General features: G+C 37.4%; 2 long non-coding RNA genes across 2 annotated transcripts; one reads left to right on the top strand and one right to left on the bottom strand.

The window, feature by feature from the left end:
• Positions 1 to 1,457: 1,457 nt before the first annotated feature.
• LOC120878684 lies at positions 1,458 to 1,860 on the bottom strand. The gene is made up of 2 exons (XR_005724609.1): positions 1,780 to 1,860; positions 1,458 to 1,574 (listed from the first exon to the last, which is right to left on the bottom strand). It is a non-coding gene; the product is annotated as an uncharacterized LOC120878684 (long non-coding RNA).
• A 7,596-nt stretch (positions 1,861 to 9,456) lies between these two features.
• LOC120878685 lies at positions 9,457 to 19,551 on the top strand. Its single transcript, XR_005724610.1, has 3 exons — positions 9,457 to 10,179; positions 10,387 to 10,390; positions 19,540 to 19,551. It is a non-coding gene; the product is annotated as an uncharacterized LOC120878685 (long non-coding RNA).
• The last annotated feature ends 225 nt before the right edge of the window (positions 19,552 to 19,776 follow it).

The following is a 19,776-nucleotide window of genomic DNA, read 5'->3' on the forward strand; positions in this document are numbered from 1 at the left end:
GTTAATAGTAGTAAGAAGAAGCACCTTCTCCTTGCATAAGTTTAAGACAGTATCTGATAATACTCTATTAACAGTGAATAAAGATAACCCAACAGTAAACAATTTATTAACTATACTGTTAATCCAACACAGGAATGCACTCCAGGAAAGATTAAAATAAGTAAAAGGAACTCGGCAAACATAAACCCCACCTGTTGACCAAAAACATCACCTCCAGCATCCCCAGTTTTGGAGGCACTGCCAGCCCAGTGACAATCGTTAAAGGGCTGCAGTATCCTGACAGTGCAAAGGTAGCATAATCATTTGTTCCCTAAATAAGGACTTGTATGAATGGCTACACGAGGGTTTTACTGTCTCTTACTTCTAATCAGATAAACTGACCTTCCCATGAAGAGGCGGGACTAGACTAATAAGATGAGAAGACCCTATGGAGCTTTAACTAACTAGTCCAAAGAAAATAAACTCAACCACCAGGGGATAACAACACTCTTTATGGACTAACAGTTTTGGTTGGGGTGATTTCAGAGATCAAAAAAAAATCCTCCAAGCGATTTTAAAGACTAGACCCACAAGTCAAATCACACTATCGCTTATTGATCCAAAAATTTGATCAACGGAACAAGTTACCCTAGGGATAACAGTGCAATCCTATTCAAGAGTCCATATCGACAATAGGGTTTAAGACCTCGATGTTGGATCAGGACATCCCAATGGTGCAACTGCTATCAAAAGTTCACTTGTTTAACGATTAAAGTCCTACATGATCTGAGTTCAGACCGGAGCAATCCAGGTCGGTTTCTATCTATTATGCATTTCTCCTAGTACGAAAGGACAAGAGAAATAAGGCCACCTTCAAACAAGCACCTTAAATCAATTAATGATTTCACCTCAATGAATTCCACAAACAGACCCTGCCCTAGAAAATGGCTCAGTTAAGGTGGCAGAGCCTGGTAATTGCATAAAATTAAACCTTTATAATCAGAGATTCAAATCCTCTCCTGAACAAAATGTTTATAATTAATATTCTGATGCTAATCATTCCCATTCTCCTAGCTGTGGCATTTCTTACACTGGTAGAGCGAAAAGTTCTAGGGTATATGCAATTCTGAAAAGGCCCAAATGTTGTAGGCCTGTACAGCCTACTCCAACCAATTGCTGATGCAATTAAACTTTTCATCAAAGAACCACTACAGGCTGCCACATCCTCAATCTCAATATTTATCCTAGCACCCATCCTGGCCCTAAGCCTAGCCCTAACCATATAAATTTCTCTACTCATATCCTACCTCCTCATCAGCATAAACCTAGGAATCCTATTTATACTAGCCATATCAAGCTTAGCTGTATATTCCATGCTCTGATCAGGCTGAGCCTCCAATTCAAAATATACACTAACTGGAGCCTTACGAGCAGTAGCGCAAACAATCTCATATGAATTCACATTAGCAATTATTCTGCTATCAGTCCTCATAATAAGTGGATCCTTTACCCTCTCCACCCTAATCATCACACAAGAGCAAGTATGACTAATCTTTCCAGCATGACCCCTAGCAATAATATGATTTATCTCAATACTGTGAAAGAAGCTCAATTGTGTCCAACTCTTTGTGACCCTGTGGACTGTAGTCCACCAGGCTCCTCAGTCCATGGGATTCTCCAGGCAAGAATACTGGAGTGTATTGCCATTTCCTTTTCCAGGGGATCTTCCTGACCCAGGGATCGAACCCAGGTCTCCTGCATTGCAGGCAGATGCCTTAACCTCTGAGCCACCAGGGAAACCTAGCAGAAACAAACTGAGCTCCATTTGACCTGACAGAAGGAGAAGCAGAACTATTCTCAGGCTTTAATGTAGAATAAGCAGCAGGATCATTCACCCTATTTTTCATAGCAGAATATGCAAACATCATTATAATAAATGTTTTTACAATAATCCTATTCCTAAGGGCATTTCATAATCCATGCATACCAGAAATATACACAATCAACTTCACCATCAAGTCACTGCTACTCACAATTTCTTTCCTATGAATTCAAGCATCCTATCCCTGATTCTGTTAAGATCAACTAATACACCTAATATGAAAATTGTTTCTACACCTAACACTAGCCCTATGTATGTGGCATACCACTACCCATTCTCCTATCAAGCATGTCAACACAAACATAAGAAATATATCTGATAAAAGAGTTACTTTGGTAGAGTAAATAATAGAGATTTAAACCCTCTTATTTCTAGAACTATAGGAATTGAACCTACTCCTAACAATCCAAAACTTTTCGTGCTTCCAATTACACCAAAGTCTAATAGTAAGATCAGCTAATTAAGCTATAGGGGCCCATACCCCGAAAATGTAGGTTTATATCCTTCCCATACTAATAAACCCCAATTATCTTTATCATTATCCTATCAACTATCATTCTAGGAACTATCATTGTCATAATCAGCTCCCATTGGCTACTCATCTGAATCAGATTTGAAATAAATATGCTTGCTATTATCTCCATTATAATAAAAAAAATACAACCCACGAGCCACAGAAGCACCAACCAAATACTTTCTAACCCAATCAACAGCTTCAATATTACTAATAATAGCCATTATCATTAACTAATGTTCTCAGGCCAATAAAATTATTTAACCCAACAGCATCCATACTCATAACAATAGCTGTCACCATAAAACTAGGAATAGCCCCATTCCACTTCTGAGTCCCAGAAGTAGCACAGGGCAACTCCTTATCATCTGGCCTAATCTTGCTTACATGACAAAAACTAGCACCTATATCCGTACTTTATCAAATTACCCCATCCATCAACCTAAACCTAATCCTAACCCTATCCATTCTATCAATTATAATTGGAGGTTGAGGGGGAGTAAATCAAACCCAGCTCCAAAAAAATATGGCCTACACATCAATCGCCCATATAGGCTGAATAACAGCAGTCCTACTATATAACCCCACTATAATACTACTAAACCTAGTCATCTGCATTATCATAACCTCTACCATATTCACACTATTTATAGCCAGCTCAATCACCACTACCCTCTCACTATCACACACATGAAATAAAGCACCTGTTATGACCGTTCTATTTTTTGTCACCCTCCTATCTATAAGAGGACTTCCCCCACTCTCAGGATTTATACTAAAATGAATAATTATTCAAGCAATGACAAAAAGTATGGCACCCCACTCCAGCACTCTTGCCTGGAAAATCCCATGGATGGAGGAGCCTGGTGGGCCGTGGTCCATGGAGTCGCTGAGTCAAACACAACTGAGCGACTTCACTTTCATTTTTCACTTTCACGCATTGGAGAAGGAAATGGCAACTCACTCCAGTGTTCTTGCCTGAAGAATCCTAGGGACAGGAGAGCCTCATGGACTGCCATCTATGGGGTCCCACAGAGTCAGACATGACTGAAGCGACTTAGCAGCAGCAGCAGCAACCCACCCTTATAGCAATTACAGCACTACTAAACTTATACTTTTACATACGACTCATATATCCCACTACATTAACAATATTTCCCTCCGCAAACAACATAAAAATAAAATAACAATTCTCCACCACAAAACAAATAACCCTCCTACCAACAATAGTTGTACTATCTACCATACTACTACCACTCACACCAATCCTATCAGTACTAGAATAGGAATTTAGGTTAGACAGACCTAGAGCCTTCAAAGCCCTAAGCAAGTACAGTTTACTTAATTCCTGATAAAGATTGTAGGACTACATCTTTACATCAATTGAACTCAAATTAACCACTTTAATTAAGCTAAATCCTCACTAGATTGGTGGGCTCTATCCTCACGAAACTTTAGTTAACAGCTAAATACCCTAATCAACTGGCTTCACTCTTCTTCTCAAAGAAAAAAAAAAAAAAAAGGGCAGGAGAAGCCCCAGAAGAATTGAAGCTGCTTCTTTGAATTTGCAATTCAAAGTGTAAATTCACCACAGGACTTGGTAAAAAGAGAAATTAAACCTCTGTCTTTAGATTTACAGTCTAATGCTTTACTCAGCCATTCTACCCATGTTCATTAACCACTGATTATTCTCAACTAATCATAAAGATATTGGTATCCTATACTTAACTATTTGGTGCCTGAGCCAACATAGTAGGAACAGCCCTAAGCCTGCTGATTCGTGCTTAACTAGGTCAACCTGGAACCTTGCTCAGAGACGACCAGATTTATAACGTAATTGTAACTGCACACGTGTTTGTAATAATCTTCTTTATAGTGATGTCAATCATAATTGGAGAGTTTGATAACTGACTAGTTCCTCTAATAATTGGCTCCCCTCACATAGCATTTCCCAAATAAATAACATGAGCTTCTGACTTCTCCCCCCTTCTTTCCTACTACTTCTAACATCATCTATAGTCGAAGCTGGGACGGGAACAGTCTGAGCCGTGTACCCTCCTCTAGCCGGCAACCTAGCCCATGCGGAACCTCAGTAGACCTAACCATTTTTTCTTTGCACCTGGTGGGTGTTTCCTCAATTTTAGGGGCTATTAACTTCATCACAACAATTATTAATATTAAACCCCATGTAGTATCACAATATCAAACTCCCCTATTCGTGTGATCTGTGCTAATTACTGCCATATTATTACTCCTCTCACTCCCTGTAATAGCAATTGGTATTACAATATTATTAACAGACTGGAATCTAGACCCAGCAGGAAGAAGGGACCCCATCCTGTACCAACCCTTATTCTGATTCTTCAGACTCCCTGAGGTATATATTCTTATTTTACCCAGATTTGGAATCATTTCCCACATCGTAACTTATTATTCAGGAAACAAAGAGCCATTTGGCTATATGGGAATGGTCTGAGCTATCATATCAATTGGGTTCTTAGGATTTATCGTATGAGCTCACCATATGTTCATAGTTGGAATAGACATTGACACACGGGCTTACTTCACATCAGCTACTATAATTATTGCTATCTCAACTGGAGTAAAAGTCTTTAGTTGATTGGGAACAATTCACGGGGGTAACATTAAATGATCTTCCACTATAATATGAGCCCTAGGCTTCATTTTCCTTTTTACAGTAGGAGGCTTAACTGGAATTGTTCTAGCCAACTCTTCCCTTGACATTGTTCTCCATGACACATATTATGTAGTCACACATTTCCATTAGGTATTATCAATAGGGGCTGTGTTTGCTATTATAGGAGGATTTTTGCATTGATTCCCACTATTTTCAGGCTACACCCTTAACACTACATGAGCCAAAATCCATTGTGTGACTATATTTGTAGGTGTAAATATAATCTTCCTACAATACTTCTTAGGGCTATCTGGTATACCATGACACTATTCTGATTCCCCAGATGCATATACAATATAAACCACCATTTTATCCATAGGCTCATTTATCTCTTTAACAGCAGTTATACTAATAATCTTCATTATCTGAGAGGTATTCACATCTAAGTGAGAAGTCTTGACTATATATTTAACCACAACAAATTTAGAGTGATTAAATGAATTCCCTCCACCATACCATATATTTGAAGAACCTACATACATCAAATTAAAATAAGAAAGGAAGGAATCGAACCCTCTATTACTAGTTTCAAGCCAACATCATAGCCACTATGTCTTTCTCGATTAATGAGATGTTAGTAAAATATTACATAACTTTGTCAAAGTTAAGTTATAGGTGAAAACCCTATACATATCATATGGCATACCCCATACAAGTAGGCTTCCAAGATGCAACATCACCCATTTATAGAAGAATTATTGCATTTTCATGACCACACACTAATAATTGCCTTTTTAATTAGCTCACTAGAACTTTACATTATTTCACTAATATTAACAACAAAACTAACTCATACTAGCACAATAGAGGCACAGGAGGTGGAAACAATTTGAACTATTCTGCCAGCCATTATCTTCATTTTAATTGCCCTTCCATCTTTAAGAATTTTATATATAATAGATAAGATTAACAATCCACCCCTTACAGTAAAAACTATAGGACATCAATGATATTGAAGTTATGAATATACAGATTATGATGATTTAAGCTTTGACTCCTATTTAATTCCAACATCAGAATTAAAACCAGGAGAACTAAGATTACTAGAAGTAGACAACTGGGTTGTACTACCAATAGAAATAACAATTCAAATATTAATTTATTCTGAAGATGTACTACACTCATAAGTTGTGCCTTCTTTAGGATTAAAAACAGATGCAATCCCAGGTCGTCTAAATCAAACAACCCTCATGTCAACCTGACCAGACTTATATTATGGACAATGTTCAGAGATCTGCAGATCAAATTATAGTTTCATGCCCATTTTTCTTGAACTAGTCCCACTAAAATACTTTGAAAAATGATCTGCATTGATACTATAAAATTGCCAAGAATCTAAATTAGCACTAATGTTTTAAGTTAGAGATTGAGAGTATAATTCTCTCCTTGAGGACATGCCACAACTAGACATATCAACATGATTTACAATAAACCTATCAATATTTCTAGTTCTTTTTATTATTTTTCAACTAAAAATCTCAAAACATAGTTTTTATTATAACCCAGAACCAACATTAACCAAAACACAAAACAAAGCACCCCTTGAGAAACAAAATGAATGAAAATCTGTTTGCCTCTTTCATTACCCCTATAATTCTAGGCCTCTTCCTCATTACTCTTATCATCATATTCCCTAGCTTATTATTCCCAACATCAAATTGATTAGTAAATAACCACCTCATTTCTCTCTAACAATGAATGCTCCAACTTGTATCAAAACAAATAATGGGAATTCACATCAAAGGACACACATGGATATTAATACTAATGTCCTTAATCCTATTTATTGGATCAAAAAATCTACTAGGTGTACTACCTCACTCTTTTACACCAACCACACAACTATCAGTGAACCTGGGCATAGCCCTCCCCCTATGAGCAGGGGCTGTAATTACAGGCTTCCACAACAAAACTAAAGCATCACTTGCTCACTTTTTACCACAAGGAACAGCAACACCATTAATTCCAATACTAGTTATCATCAACACTATCAGTCTTTTAACGAATAGCCCTAGCCGTAGGACTAACAGCCAATATTACTACACGACATTTACTAATTCACCTAATTGGAGGAACTACACTCACAGTAATAAGCATTAGCACCATAATGGCTCTTATTACATTTATTATTCTAGTCCTACTAACAATTCTTGAATTTGCAGTAGCTATATTTCAAACCTATGCATTTACCCTCTTAGTTAGTCTTATAACACATAATGACACACCAGACCCACGCCTATCATATTGTAAACCCAAGTCCTTTACCCCTTATAGGAGCCCTATCAGCCCTCTTAATAACATCCGGCCTATATGATTTCACTTCAAATCGATTGTCCTATTAATACTTGGCTTAACAACAAATATACTCACAATATATCAATGGTGATGAGATATTGTCCGAGAGAGAGCACCTTTCAGGGACATCACACTCCAACTGTCTGAAAAGGCCTCCGCTATGGAATGATCCCTTTCATTATCTCTGAAGTCTTATTCTTTACCGGGTTTTTCTGACCATTCTAACACTCCAGTCTCATCCCTACACCCGAGCTAGGCGGCTGCTGATCCCGAACAGGCATTCATCCATTTAACACCCTAGAAATCCCACTACTTAACACTTCTGTCCTACTAGCCTCAGGAGTCTCTACTACCTGGGCCCATCACAGCCTTATAGAAGGAAACCACAATCACATATTACAAGCTCTATTTATTACTATTGCACGAGGTGTGTATTTCACATTATTACAAGCCTCAGAATACTATGAAGCACCTTTTACCATCTCAGATGAGGTTTATGGTTCAAGCTTTTTCATAGCCACTGGTTTCCACGGCCTCCACGTCATTATTGGATCTACTTTCCTAATTGTCTGCTTCTTTCACCAACTGAAATCCCACTTCACTTCCAACCACTACTTTGGCTTTGAAGCTGCCACCTGATATTGACACTTTGTAGACATAGTATGACTCTTTCTATATGTATCTATCTATTGATGAGGTTCATATTCTTTTAGTATTAACTAGTACAACTGACTTCCAATCAGTTAGTTTCAGTCTTGTCTGAAAAAGAATAATAAATCTAATAATAGCCCTCCTAACTAACCTCACGCTAGCTACACTACTTTTCATTATTGTATTCTGACTTCTCCAACTAAATGTGTATTCAGAAAAAACAAGTCCATGTGACTGTGGATTCAACCCCATGGGATCAGTTTGCCTACTTTCTCATAAAATTTTTCCTAGTAGCCATCACCTTTCTCCTCTTTGACCTGGAATGCACTCCTTTTACCACTACCTGGGGCCTCACAAATAACCTAAACACAATACTCACCATGACCCTCTTCCCAATCCTACTATTAGCTGTAAGCCTAACCTATGAATGAACTTTAAAAGGACTAGAATGAACCTTGTATGGTATTTAGCTTAAAATAAAATAAATGATTTTAACTCATTAGATTATGATTGAACTCATAATTACCAAAAGTCTCTAGCATACATAAACATTATAATAGCACTCACAGTATCCCTTGTAGAATTATTAATATACTGATTCCACCTAATATCATCTCTTCTATGCCTAGAAGGAATAATATCTCTATTTGTTATAGCCACCCTAATAATCTTAAACTCACATTTTACCTTAGCTAGTATATTACCTATTATCTTGCTGGTCTTCATGGCCTGTGAAGCAGCACTAGGCTTATCCCTACTAGTAATGGTATCAAACACATATGGTACTGATTATGTATAAAAGCTTAATCTACTCCAATGCTAAAATATATTATCTGCACAGTAATACTTATACCCCTAACCTAACTATCAAAAGATAATATAATCTGGATTAATTCTACAACCCATAGCCTGCTAATCAGCCTCACAAGCCTACTCCTCATAAATCAATTTAGTGACAACAGCCTCAACATTTCGCTAGTTTTCTTCTCCGATTCTCTATCAACACCACTATTAATCCTAACTGTGTTGCTTCTTCCCCTAATGTTAATAGCTAGTGAACATTACCTATCAAAAGAGAATTTAACCCCCAAAAAACTATACATCACCATATTAATCTTACTACAACTATTCCTAATCATAATTTTCACCACCATAGAGCTAATCCTCCCCACCATAGAGCTAATCCTCTTTTATATTCTATTTGAAACAACACTAGTCCTACCACTTATTATTATCACCCGATGGGGGAAAAAAACAGAGCACCTAAACACTGGCCTCTACCTCCTATTTTATACAGTTGCAGGTTCCCTCGTGCTGCCAGTTACACTAATGTACATCCAAAACACCGTAAGATCCCTAAACTTCCTAATACTTCAATACTGAGTACAACCAACACCTAGTTCCTGTTCAAATATTTGTGTGTGTGTGTGTGTGTGTGATTAGCATCCATAATAGCCTTCATAGTAAAAATACCACTATATGGCCTCCACATTTGACTACCCAAAGACCATGTAGAAGCCCCCATTGCAGGCTCCATAGTCCTTGGAGCAGTCCTACTGAAACTAGGAGGATATGGCATACTATGAATTACAATACTCCTAAACCCAATAACCAACTTCATAGCATATCCATTCATTATGCTGTCCTTATGGGGTGTAATCATGACTAGCTCAATTTGCCTTCTTCAAACAGACTTAAAATCACTCATCGCATACTCCTCTGTCAGACACATGGCACTTGTATGGTAGCCACTCTTATCCAAACACCTTGAAGCTACATAGGCACTACAGCCCTAATAATCACCCATGGTCTTACATCCTCCATACTTTTCTGTCTAGCAAACTCTAACTACAAATGAATCCACAGCTGAAAAATAATTCTAGCCCAAGGCCTACAAACATTCTTCCCACTAATGGCCACATGATGACTCTTAGCAAGCTTGACTAATCTAGCTCTGCCTCCAGCAATTAACCTAATCAGGGAACTATTTGTAGTAATATTGACTTTTTCATGATCCAACATCACAATTATTCTAATAGGAGCACATATAGTAATTACTGCTCTATACTCCCTGTATATGCTAATCACAACACAACTAGGTAAATACACCCACCACATCAATAATATCATACCCTCCTTTACATGAGAGAATGTCATTATGTCATTATACATTTTACCCTTATTACTACTAAATAAGTAATTATATTTATTAATAACTACATATATATACCAAATATTAATAGATCTAAAGGGAAAATTGTCACAATCCACTAATCCTAGGGAACATTAGCATCCTACTTATATCAGCAGAATAATTATACTGAGAGAAAATCAATAAGAAAACCATGACCTCAAGTGAAACATTAGATCAGTGGATTTGGATGTGTTTATATAGAACATTCCATCCAAATGTAGCATAGTGCACATTTTTTCTCAAATACTCGTGGAAGGTTCTCAAGGATAGACTATATGGTAGGTTATATAACAAGTCTCAGTAAATTTAAAAGGATTGAAATAATTTTAAGCATAGTTTCTGATGACAGTGGCATGAAACTAAAAATCAATTAAAAGAAGAAGGCCAAAAATATCAAAAGTATATGGTGACTGAACAACATGCTAATGAATAGCAATTGTGTCACGGAAGAAATGAAAAGGAGAAAACAAACAAACAAACAAAAAACCTATCTGAGGACAAATCAAAGTATGACACACCAAACTCTTTGGGATGTAAAAAAAAAAAAAAAGTTTACAGCAATACTGTCCTATCTCAATAAACAACATCAAAAAAATCAAGTAAGTCTAAACTTACCCCTAAATGAACTAGAAAAACAACAAAATAGAACAATGAGAAGCAGTCCCAAGATGGTGGAGGAATAGAATGTGGAAACCACTTTCTCCTTCACAAATTCATCAAAAGATTATTTGAATGTGTACAACTTCCACAAAACAACTTCTGAATGCTGGTGGAGGACACCAGACAGCCAGAAAGGCAGCCCAAATTCTTCAAAGGAAATATGATAGAATATAAAAGATGAAAACAGAGACAAAGGATTTGTGACAGAGACCCATCCTGGGGAAGGAGTCATGAAGGAGGAGAAGTTTCCACACAATAGGGGACCCTTTCACAGGCAGGGCCTGTGGAGAGATTTAGAATCTCAGAGGCAACATAATTGGAAATAAACAAATGAACAAAAAAATATATATGCACTTAGCTTCAACTACCAGGTGATGATCAGGGAGGTCTGACGTCCTGAGGTTCATGGGGTTGCAAAGAGTCAGACACGACTGAGCGACTGAACTGAACTGAACCAGTGGAGAAGTGGCTCAGAGACTCATGTCCACAAGCAGTGAGTGGGGGTTTGATGTGGAAGAATGAGATTCATCATCTATCCTTAGGGTAAGTACTGGGTTTAAATGTCCTGAGGATAATCTGAAGGGCTTAATGTGAGATAGCTACCCAAACCATGGGATTGCCAGAGAGAGGAAAAAAAGCACCATTCCCATAAAAAATCTCTAAGGAGGCATGGTGACCCTTGGAGCACTCACAGAACAAAGTATTGCACCCTGGCAAATACCAAAGGAGAGCAAAAGATTGTCATCTACCACCCTCCCTCCCAGAGGCTGAGGGGCAGGTGTACAACAGCCAGAGGCAGAAAGCAAGGGGCTGCTGCAATCTCAGCCCCAGAGGCCGAATTTTCCACCAAACTGTGAACAGGCTGCCTGTTGTAAACCAAGACTTCCTGGGATCCTGGAAGGTTGACATCAATCAGGACCAGGAATGTCATAGCCTGAGATCAACACCCCAAAGGAGACACACCACATACCAGGGACTGTGCCCTTGTGGACAACCTAGCAAACTGAGTGGTCAGGACCAGGGAGGTTCATAACATGTATGGCCCAACTGGGACAGTGCACTCACCAAGAACTTGCTCACCTGAGCAGCTTGGGCTTGGGAAGGGTACAAAATGCACAGCCTTTCTGTGACCTTATGGAATACCCAAGAACCTGAGTGTCTTAGACCTGGGTAGTGCATTAAAGGCAGGGTTCACTTCAGACAGTGTCCTCACAGAGCACACAGGAGCTTGAATAGTGTGGACCCAGGAGGTACAAGATGACTCGGGCTGTGGCAAACCCACTGAGTTCCATCCAAGGGGAGCACTCCTCACACATGCCAGCAGAATTTGTTTGCAGTGTCCCTCTTTCTCCACAGCACAACTGAGCAAGTGAAACATGAGTAACTGGCTACCTGTGCTCCCTAGTGTCTGGGGAAAATTAGACACTGAAGAGACTTGTAAACAGAGGAAGCCAAAATAAGCAAAGAAGGGAAAACCACCCAGGAAGTGACAGGTGCAACACATTAAAATCCTGAAGTTAATGATGAGACTATGCATTTGAGGGGTAAATACAAAAATTAAAGACAAGTACAAGCCAGAAAAAGGGACTATCTGAAACTGAACTGACCCAACACTGCGCACATCAGCCTCAGAGAAATTCCTAGATATATTTTTACTATTATCACTTTTTGTTTAATTTTTAAAATTTTAGATCTTTATTTCTCCTTTAGGTTTCATTTTTATAGCCTATTATTACTGTTCTAAAAAACCCCTACATTTTAAACACACACACACACATATATATATATATAATTTTTTAGGGTTGATTTTGTTTCATTTTTTACATTGCACTTTTGAGAGTCTAATCTCTAATCTAGGTCTTTAATTTTCCCCATTTGATATTTGTTATCAATTTTCTACCTTTAAAAACCTAATCTTTAGTATGCATTTTCACTTAATTATCTGCTGGCTTGATTTTTCTCACCCTTTTGACTCTCTTATTTCTCCTCCTGGTCATTTCTATCTCCCTCCTCCCTCTTTCTTCTCTATATAACTCTGTGAATCATTCTGTGTGTTTTTGGCTGTGGAGAGTTGCTTCAGCATTAACCTAGGGCCTTTGGTTTCTGTGCTGTGTGGATGTAGAAGTCTTGAGATTAATGTAAGAGGGGGACTGAATCCCTGAGGCAGGACGCTCAACTCCAGAACATTACACCATCATAGAACTCCTGACCATGGGGAACAAAAAGAGGCAAGAGCTGACCCCAAAGTCTCCATACCTACACTGAATCCAAACTCGATGGCCCAAGATGCAGCAAGTTCCAGTGAAATGCCCCCACAATGACTCTCCAGCAAAACAGGAACTCAGCCCTGAACATTAAAAGATGGGCTGACCAAAGTCATAACAAACACAAAGACACCTCACAACTCTTCATTGGACACTTCATTGCACTCCAGAGAAAAGAGATACAGATCCACTCATCAGAACACAGACACAAATTCTCCCAACCAGGAAAACTTGACAAGTCACTGGTCCAATCACAACCACAGGGAGCAGACTTCACAATAAAGAGGAACCATGGGCCCCAAGCCTGTAGAAAAGGGACCCGAAACATAAATCTAAGTGAAATGAAAGCACAGAGAAATATACAACAGGTGAAGAAATATAGTAAAAATCCATCAGTCCAAAACAAACAAACAGAAACAAAAAAAAAAAAAAAAGAAGAAGAAGAAGTGGTGGAAATAGGGAGTCTACCTGAAAAATAATTCAGAATAATGATAGTAAAGATGAGCCAAAATCTTGAAAAAGAATGATTTACAGATAAACAGACTGGTGACACAGATTGAGCAGATGCAAGATATCCTTAACAAGGACCTAGAAGAAATAAGAAGGAGTCAATCAATAATATGCAATGCAGTAACTAAGATTAAAAACACTCTAGAGGGAACCAACAGCAGAATAACTGAGCCAGAAGAAAGGATAAGTGAGGTGGAAAGTAAAAGGGTAGAAATAAATGACGCATGATTCAAAAAAAAAAAAAAAAAAGAGTTAAAAGAAATGAGAAAAACTACAGAGACCTCTGGGACAATATCAAATGCCCCATCATTTGAATTATAGGTGTCCCAGAAGAAGAAGCCAAAAGGAAAGGACATGGGATAAAACTGGAGGAGATAGTAGTTGAAAATTACCCTAAAAGGCAGTAGGAAATAGCTACCCAATTTCAGGAAACTCAAAGAGTTCCAAAAAAGGATAAAACCAAGATGAAACACACAAAGATTCATAGTAATTAAACTAACAAAAATTAAACACAAAGCAAATATTAATAGTAGCAAGGGAAAATAAACAAATAGCTTACAAGAGAACCTTCATAAAGATAATAGTGGATCTTTCAATAGAAACTCTTCAAGCCAGAGAGAATGGAAAGACATATTTAAATTGATGAAAGAGAAAAAACTAGAGCTAAGATTACTCTATCCAGAAAGGACATTATTCTGATTGGAAAGAGAAATAAAAAGCTTTACAGATAAGCAAAAGCTGAGAGAATTCAGCACCACCACACCGGTTCCTCAACAAATTAAAAGGGATTTTCTCTAGATAAACACACACACAAAAAAACATTCATAAAAACAAACCCAAAGCAAAAAGCAAATGGTAACAGGATGATCAGTTCAGTTCATTTCAGTCACTCAGTCGTGTCCGACTCTTTGCGACCCCAGGAATTGCAGTACGCCAGGCCTCCTTGTCCATCACCAACTCCTGGAGTTCACTCAGACTCGCGTCCATCACGTCAGTGATGCCATTCAGCCAACTCATCCTCTGTTGTCCCCTTCTTCTCCTGCCCCCAATCCCTCCCAGCGTCAAAGTCTTTTCCAATGAGTCAACTCTTCGCATGAGGTGGCCAAAGTACTGGAGTTTCAGCTTTAGCATGATTCCTTCCAAAGAAATCCCAGGGCTGATCTCCTTCAGAATGGACTGGTTGGATCTCCTTGCAGTCCAAGGGACTCTCAAGAGTCTTCTCCAACACCAGAGTTCAAAAGCATCAATTCTTAAGTGCTCAGCCTTCTTCAGAGTCCAACTCTCACATCCACACATGACTACTGGAAAAACCATAGCCTTGACTAGACGGACCTTAGTCGGCAAAATAATGTCTCTGCTTTTGAATATACTATCTAGGTTGCTCATAAATTTTCTTTCAAGGAGTAAGTGTCTTTTAATTTCATGGCTGCAGTCACCATCTGCAGTGATTTTGGAGCCCAAAAAAATAAAGTCTGACAATGTTTCCCCCTCTATTTCCCATGAAGTGATGGGCCTGGCTGCCATGATCTTCGTTTTCTGAATGTTGAGCTTTAGGCCAACTTTTTCACTCTCCTCTTTCACTTTCATCAAGAGGCTTTTTAGTTCCTCTTCACTTTCTGCCATAAGGGTGGTGTCATCTGCATATCTGAGGTGATTGATATTTCTCCCGGCAATCTTGATTCCAGCTTGTGTTTCTTCCAGCCCAGTGTTTCTCATGATGTACTCTGCATAGAAGTTAAATAAGCAGGGTGACAATATACAGCCTTGACATACTCCTTTTCCTATTTGGGACCAGTCTGTTGTTCCATGTCCAGTTCTAACTGTTGCTTCCTGGCCTGCATACAGATTTCTCAAGAGGCAAGTCAGGTGGTCTGGTATTCCCATCTCTTTCAGAATTTTCCACAGTTTACTGTGATCCACACAGTCAAAGGCTTTGGCATAGTCAATAAAGCAGAAATAGATGTTTTTCTGGAACTCGTTTGCTTTTTTGATGATCCAGTGGATGTTGGCAATTTGATCTATGGTTCCTCTGCCTTATGTAAAACCAGCTTGAACATCAGGAAGTTCACAGTTCATGTATTGCTGAAGCCTGGCTTGGAGAATTTTGACCATTACTTTACTAGTGTGTGAGATGAGTGCAATTGTGTGGTAGTTTGAGCATTCTTTGGCATTACCTTTCTTTGGGATTGGAATGAAAATAGGATCATACTTATCAATAACTACATTAAATATAAATGGGCTAAATGCTTCAAACATAAGACAAAAACTGGACAAGTGGATAAAAAAAAAAAAAGAAACACGTATATATGCTGTCTACAAGAGAATCGCAAACCTAGGGTCATATAGACTGAAAGTGAAGGGGTGGAAAAGGATATTTCAAAAAGGAGTTGCATCCTTTTTGCAAAAGGAGATCACAAGAAAGTAGGAGTAGCAATACTCATAGCAATCAAAATAGACTTTGAAAGAAAGACTGATACGAGACAGTGAAAGACACTAAATTATGATCAAGGGTTCAACCCAAGAAGAAGATATTACAATTATAATACATATGCACCCAATATAGGAGCACCTCAATATATAAGGCAAATGCTAACAAGTATGAGAGGGGAAATTAGCAGTAACACAGTTATAGTGGTGAACTTTAATACCCCACTGACACCTATGGATGGATCATCCAAACAGAATTAAGTAAGAAACACAAGCTTTGAATGACACACTAGACCAGTTAGACCTAATAGCTAGAAGGCATTTCATCCAAAAACCATGGATTTCACCTTTTTCTCAAGTGCACACAGAGCATTCTTCAGGATAGATCACTTCCTGGGCCACAAATCTAGCTTATATAAATTTTAAAAACTGAAATCATGTCAAGCATCTTTTCTGTTAACAATGCAGCACGATTAAATTTCAACTACAAAAAAAAAAAACTATATACAACACAAACAAATGGTGGCTAAACAACATGCTTCTGAATAACTGATATCATGTAAGAAATCATGTGAGGAATCAAAATGGAAATCTAAATATACATGGAAACAAATGACAATGGAAACAAGACAACCCAAAACCTATGGGATTCAGAAAATCAGTGCTAAGAGGGATTTGTTCACAGCAATACAAGTCTACTTCAGGAAACAAGAGAAACATCAAACAGCCAACCTAAGTTTCCATCTAAAATAACTAGAGAAAGAAGAAGAACGATAACAACAACAAAAGCAAAGTTAGTAGAAGGAAAGAAATCATAAAACTCAGTGTAAATAAATGAAAAAAAAAAAAAACAGCAACAAAAGGAAAAAAAAAAAAAAAAGAAGGAGACTACAGCAATTATCAACAACACTAAGAGCCAGTTCTTTGAGAAGATAAACAAAATAGATAAGCCATAACCAGAATCATAAAGAAAACATGATGAAATCAATAAAATTAGAATTGAAAATGGAGAAATCAGAACAGATAACATAGAAATAAAATAGATCACAATAGTGGGCTATGAGCAACTGTATTCCAATAAGAAGGACAAATTGGAAAATATGGACATATTCTTAGAAAAATATAATTTTGAAAACTGAACCAGAGAAAAATAAAAAAAATATGAACAGAGCAACCACAAGCTTGGAAATAGAAACTGTAATAAAAAATCTTACAACAAACAAAAGTCCATGACCAGATGGCTTCACAGGCAAATTCTACCAAAAATGTAGAGACAGCTGATACCTATCCTACTCAAACTCTTCCAGAAAATTGCAGAAGAGGTTAAACTTCCAAATTCATTCTACGAGGCCACCAACACTCTGATTTGAAAACCAGACAAAGAAGCCACAAAAGAAGAAAACTACAGGTCAACATCACAAATGAACATAGATGATAAAATCCTCAAACAAAATTCTACCAAATAAAATCCAAGAACGTGGTAAAAAGATCATACATCATGACTGAGTAGGCTTTATTTCAGGAATGCAAGGATTCTTCAACAGAGTACTCAGGGCTGTTCCACTGGGATGACCCAGAGGGATGAGATGGGAAAATAACAAACATAACAACTGACAAAGACTTAATCTCCAAAATATACAAGCAGACCATGTAGTTCAATACCAAAAAATTAACAACTCAATCAGAAAGAGGCCAAAAGAACTAAATAGACTTTTCTCCAAAGAAGACATACAGATAATTAATACACATGAAAAGATGCTCCATGTCATTCATTATTAGAGAAATGCAAATCAAAACCACGAGGTATCATCTCATGCAGGTCAGAATGGCAATCATCAAAAAGTCTACAACAATAAATGCCAGGGAGAGTGAGGAGAAAATGAAACGCTCTTACAGTGTTGCTAGGAATGAAAACTGATACAGCCACGTTGGAGAACAGTGTGGAGATTCCTTAAAAAACTGGGAATAGAACTGCCATATGACCCAGCAATCCCACTGCTGTGCATACACCCTAAGGAAACCATAATTTAAAGAGACACATGTACCTCAGTATTCATCTCTGCACTATTTTCAGTGGCTAGGACATGAAAGCAATCTAGATATCCATCAGCAGATGAATAGAAAAGGGAGTTTTGGTACATATACACAGTGGAATATTAGCTATAAAAGAACACATTTGAATCAGTTCTAATGAGGGGGATGACTCTGGAGTGTATTATATAGAGTGAAGTAATTCAGAAAGAGAAACATAAATATTGTATATTAATGCATATGTATGGAATTTAGAAAGATGGTAACTATGATCCTATATGCAAGACAGCAAAAGAGACATAGATATAAAGAACAGATTTTTTTTTCACTCTGTGGGAGAAGGGAAGGAGGGATGAGTTGAAAGAATAACATTGAAACATGTATATTGGTCTTCCCTGGTGACTCAGATGGTTTAAAAAAAAAAAATCTGCCTGTAATGTGGGAGACCTGGGTTCAATTCCTGGTTTGGGAAGATCTCTTGGAGAAGGGAATGACTACCCAGTTCAGTATTATTTCCTGGAGAATTCTACAGACCTACTACCATATGTAAGATAGATAACAAGTGCAAGTTTTGATTCATGAATCAGGGCCAGTGCTCTGGGACAGCACAGAGGGATGGGTTGAGGAGTGAGGTGACTGGGGGGATTCAGAATGGGGGGACACATGTGTATCTATGGATGGTTCATGTCAATCTATGGCAAAAATCATCACAATATTGTAAACTAATTATCCTCTAATTAAAATAAATCAATAAAAGAAAGAACAAGAAAAGCCTAAAATCAGTAGAAGGAAGAAAATATTTAAGATCAGAGTGTAAATAAATGAAACAGCCACTAAAAAGACAAATATATTAATAAAACTATGTTCTATTTATTTGAAAATAAGAAGAAAAATGACAAATATTCAGTTAGGCCTACAAAGACAATGTGGGAGAAGGCTCTGATAAATAAAATAAAAAAAACGAAGAGGTGAAGTAGCAATGGATACTGCAGAGATGCAAAACAATGTAAGATAATATTATGAACAGATAGATGCCATTTAAGTGGACAGTTTAAGAGAAATGGATTAATTCTTAGAATCATACAGCTTTCCAAGACTGAATTATGAAGAAGTGGAAAATCTGAATAAGCTGGATATCCATAAAAATATTAAAAGAAGAATAATAAAAAACTTCCACAAAACCAAAAGCTCAATGACCTTCATAGGAGAATTATATCAACCATTCAAAGATTTATCTATACTTCTCAAACTTCCAAAAAAATTAAGAGGAGGAAATGCTTCCTAACTTATTTTATAAGGCCAACATTACCCTGATAACAAAATCAAAGACAACACACAGGGAGAATATTACAGGACAATATAATGAAGATAATTCTCATATATATTAGCAAAATACATGTATTAAAAAGACCAAGATGAGAATATATTAACAAGCTGCATATATTAAATATTAGCAAACTGTATATATTTAAAGGATCAAACAGAGAACATTGAAAAGATCATATGCCATGATAAATTGGAGTTTATTTCAGACATGTCAAGATAGTTCAACATTCAGAAATCAACCAACGTGGTTCACCATATCAACAAAATAAAAATCACATGATCTTCTCAATAGCTTTAGGGAAAAAAAAAAAAAAGATGACAACATTCAAAACCCATTCGTATTTT

The sequence above is a fragment of the Oryx dammah genome, unplaced genomic scaffold (genome assembly GCF_014754425.2).
Source record: "Oryx dammah isolate SB20612 unplaced genomic scaffold, SCBI_Odam_1.1 HiC_scaffold_19, whole genome shotgun sequence".
NCBI lineage: Eukaryota > Metazoa > Chordata > Mammalia > Artiodactyla > Bovidae > Oryx > Oryx dammah.